A 4,739-nucleotide genomic window follows, 5' to 3' on the forward strand; every position below is an offset into this window, starting at 1 on the left:
TATGACTTCCAAGTTTGACAAGATGTCCACCCTACCCTCACTCCCACCCCCATCCCACCCTATGACTGATGACCCCTCAAAGTTCCCACCTACCTTACTGGCCATTGCCCTCCTGAGCAATCCGGCTCTCTCCTTCAGCTTCTGGCCAGCCTCACCCCACCCTTTTTTTCTAGCTTCCTCTGTAGCTCCAGCCCAAAGCCATGGCTCTCTCCCACCCTGCTCAAAACGCTTACCTACACCCATGGTCCCATTGTAACAAAATACCAATGGCTGTGCACCGACTCAGCAAGTTTGTTTTTAGGCCCCATGTTCTCAAGTAGGTGACACAGCTTTGTCCCTAGACCTGGTCAGTGGTTCCCACAGGCTCCCCTGTCCTGCCCAGGGTCCACAGTTAGAGACAACACCAGCCTGGAGTAACATCAGAAATAAGCTAGACTTCCAGGGAAGAGGGTAACTGCTTCATTCCCTGCTGTTCCTGTTGATAGAGGAGCCCCCCCCCCCCCCAGGCCCGGTGCTCTAGAGGTCTTGGGCTGGCTCAGGGCCAGCAGTTTAGCTATAACCCCTGTCCTGGGAGATTGTCACAATTGGCCCCACCAGAGATAGATGAGAACTCTGTCCCAGACTTCGGCTTCTGGGAGACTGGTCGTATCTGGGGGAGTAGCTGCTGTTTCTTTGGGATGAAATTTCCTAGGGCTGACAGTACCAGAGTCCTCAAAGCACAGCTCAGCGGCGCTGCACCCTGTGCCTCCCCCTGGGTCTATGGCACACTCCTATGGCTGCTCATCTGCCCGAGACTAGAAAAGCAGTGAGGGGGTGCGGTGGGGATAGGGGTGGGGTAGCTGGCCTGGCTGGGAAGGGTCACCTGGCAGCCTGTGCCCTTCAGTCTGCCACCCCACCCCCAGGCTCAGTGAGGGCCACACAACTCTGCCTGAGGCCCCATGTGACACAGCTGCCCAACAGGCCTGGGCAAGCAGCCTGGTGAGGTGGGGGAGGGGCGCTGGGCCCCAGATCGCTGAATCAGCTCGCTCTCGGCAAGGCTGCTGCTGGGGGGCAGCTCCCTCTTTTGGAAATTGTTGAGGAGGCAAGTCAGAATGCCGGGATTTCCGGAAAATCTCCCCTGCTTGCTTCAGCCTGGGACTGCGGCTTCCTGGGAGCTAGTGTCTCTAGAGGAAGGAAGGTTTCCTAGGAGGGCCGGGCAGAAGGGGACCGTTCTTTCTAAACCAGTCCAAAAACCGAGAAGAGAAAGGCACCCTCCTGCTGTGGATCTAGCACGTTTTTTTGTCCCCAGAAAACGCTGAATCAGCATGTGCAGGCGCCGCCGGCTCCCTCCCTTCCCCCTCACACGCTGGCAAGGACTGAGCCTTCCCAAGGTCAGGGGACATCAATAACCGCAGCTGAGTCTGTGGCGGCGCAGGTCTGTGCTCTGGGGTTGCCCCTACCATCTTTGGGAGTAGGGACCATCTGGCTCTCTTCCTCACACTACACTGGGAAGGTCACAGGTTCTGTGTTTGTTTGGGTCTCCATCAGGGACTGCAGAAGCTGCTACTTGGTACAGGGGCAACAAACGGGTGTTCAGAGCCACTACTTCAACCCAAGCCTGGGGCCCTGCAGCACCTCCCTTCTCATCTCTAGAAAACCCTAGCCACTAACCACTGCACCGGCACCCTTCTTATCACCAAAAAAAAAAAAAATAATAAATTATATATATATATTCTCCCCAGGGTTGTAGATAACAGTGTCCCTATCCCTACACCTCACAGGGCATCTCTCCATCTGTGCTTCCCATACCTGGCTGAACTTGCCTTCTCCAGTCCCCTCACCTCCACTCCTTCCTTCTTGGCCCTAGCTCCCAGCCATTTTGCCTAAGGACTAGTCCCAGGTCTTCATGGCACAGTCCCCACTCCTTAGATGCCCCTTTCTTGTGGTGGTGGTGGTGGTGAAGTGTAGACCCCTCCCCCAGGAAGACCCAGAACCCAGCTCCTGTCTCTCAAATTAACATCTAGCCCCCCCCTCCCCCCTGTGCTCTTACTGGGTCCCCTGAGCCAGCTCTAGCTGGGCAGCTCTGCAAACCTCAGAAAAGTCCTAGCAGCTGGATTCCTGTCCCTCCCTCCTCCCTCCCATCCACTGGGTAGTAGGCAGCCCCTTGCCTACCCTTTTTCACAAAGTCAGTTCACAAGGCTAGCCTAAAAGCTGTCCCTGTCCCTTTTTCTACCTCATGGGCTTCAAGGGCCTGGGGTACAGCAGCTGACCAAATGAGTGGCTTTATGACTGTTGACCGGTTTCATAACCAGCCATTGAGGACTTGTGTCTGCAGGTCCATTCTGTATATGCCCAGGTCTTCATTACCTCCCCTGCCCTTGACTTCCCCTGCCCTGCCCTGCAGCAGGCAGCTCATTCCCATTTTTATACTTTTATGTGCTGCCTTAATAAACAAACAAATCTGCTTGAAACAAGCATTTTAGCAGAATACCCCAGCCTGGGGAGTAGTTCTAAAGTGTCTCTACCCTGCAGAGACACAGTTCCTACTGGTGTTTCTTGAGCTATGCCAATGGATGGCTTCAAAATGCTGCTTTTTCCAGGACCTAAATCACTGCCTGGCTTACATGTGTGTCACCGAGGGCAATCACCAGCCTTCCTTAGACAGGCGGCAGCCCTAGGTACAACTCAAAATGTCACCTAGAGCCACAAGGCCAACATACTCAAAAACAGTGCTAATGTCCAGGTAATGTGACCCATAAACCCAGTCCTGCTGGTCAGAGAGGCCAGGAGTTGCTTCATAACCTCCAAGTCCCAGAAGGGCTCTTGGCTATCAGGAGGAGCTGGTTCAACCAGGGTCTTCCAAGGCCTTGTGACACCACTAGGGAGCCATAGAACAGGTCAGTATCCTTAGTGCACAGCTCCTGGCCCTCAGCTACCTTGGATGTGAGCAGCTTGCTCTCCACAGCCATGTTCTTTGTACTCAGTGGCCTCTGAGTCTGGAGGCCCCACAGGATAGTTAGGGTGGCATCTACTCAAACAAGGGGTTAGATCTTGATTTCTTGTTCTTCCCAGGCAAGGGACAATGAGAAACACTTCAGGTCTTTGAAGTCAATTGCCTATTGCATGTTCAGCTCTGGGTTTTATCCCCAGTACTGTAAAATGAACCAAGCAACCAACCCACCATTTCAGACCCATAGAAAACAAAGCAGGTCTAGGGAAATTCCTGGAAAGTACCCGTTGTCCCCTCAGGCATGAGTGGCTTAGAGAGCTACGGGTTACTGTCACTGCATAACCACCCTCACCATGCCTATCTGCTCCTGAGCCCAGCTTTGGGTTCTTGGATAAGTGTGCCTTTGCAGCCATCCCAGGGCTATCCCTCAGCATGGCTTTCCTTGGGCCAAGAGGCCCATCTATACCAAACCTCAGCCCTGCTCTATGAAGCTAACCGCCCCCCCTCCCCCATAACCCCCTTTGCCTCAGGTCCTGAGCTGTCTGGGTCAAAGGATTTTGCAGTTTACTCTTACCACAAACTAGAACTTGGGTGGGGGCCTGCTGTACACTCCTTTAATTCCAAGAGGCAGAGGCAGATGGATCATTATGAATTTGAGGCCAGCCTGGTCTGTACAACCTAGTCACATTGTGAAAGAAACCCTATTCCAAAAACTCAGGCTGGAGGGATGGCTCATTAGTCAAGAGCACTGACTATTCTTCCAGAGGACCTTGGGTTGGTTCCTAGCACCACATGGTAGCATACAACCAACCATTTATGTCTCCAGTTCTAAAGTGATGTTGTCTTCTGGCCTTTGTGGGCATCAAGTCACACATGGCGCACATACATGCAGGAAAAACACACATTCAAAACAAAAATAAGCAATCTTTTTAAATACACACACACACAGAGACTCAACACACCTCAAGCTGAATATGGCGACTTATCCTGGTAATCACAGCATTTGAGAGTTTGAAGCCAGCCTGAACAAGTTAGTGAGACCCTACTCCCTACCTCAAAATCCCTGTAACAGAGCTGGAGAGATGGTACAACACTGGCTGCTTTTACAGAGCATCTCCAGCCGGGCGTGGTGGCGCACGCCTTTAATCCCAGCACTTGGGAGGCAGAGGCAGGTGGATTTCTGAGTTCGAGGCCAGCCTGATCTACAGAGTGAGTTCCAGGACAGCCAGAGCTACACAGAGAAACCCTGTCTTGAAAAATCAAAAAAAAAAAAAAAAAACCTACAGAGCATCTCCATTTCACAGGGTGGCTCACAACTGTCTAACCCAGTTCCACAGACTCTTACTACTGTCTTCTGGCCTCCTTGGGTGCACAGACATACATGCAGGCCAAACACCCATACATGTGAAATAGAATTAGAAAAGAAATCCCCCAGTAACACAATCTACAAACACACCTAGAAAGGAAACCCGGCTTCCTGTCCCTCCCAGCATTGGACATTGTGTAGTCAAGTGTGCATGGCACCTCCAAGCTGTTCCTGTCCTTCCTGGAGAGCACCAGAAACCAAGCCCTCACCTTTATTGACCAACTCAATTCTAGGCCCTTGGCAGACCACCTGACTGTAGAACCACTGGTTTTAAGACTTCAACACTCAGCATTAAAATTGACTGCTTTCAGAACTATGACACTATAGATGACGTCCTTTGGAAAGGACAAGATTTCCGGCTTTGCAGAGATGCCAGCGCTGTCCCCTTGTCACACTTGCCCAGCATGTGTGAGGCCCCAGCACAGGAAAAACGTAAGCAATCAC

General features: G+C 52.2%; 1 annotated feature.

Annotated features, from left to right (window-relative positions):
• Positions 216-1,656: an enhancer, noted in NCBI's record as "VISTA enhancer mm561". NCBI's record gives its function as "enhancer in: hindbrain (rhombencephalon)[4/9]" and the evidence as "EXISTENCE:transgenic organism evidence [ECO:0001131][PMID:17130149]".

Source organism: Mus musculus, chromosome 2 (assembly GCF_000001635.26).
Source record: "Mus musculus strain C57BL/6J chromosome 2, GRCm38.p6 C57BL/6J".
NCBI classification, from domain to species: Eukaryota; Metazoa; Chordata; class Mammalia; order Rodentia; family Muridae; genus Mus; species Mus musculus.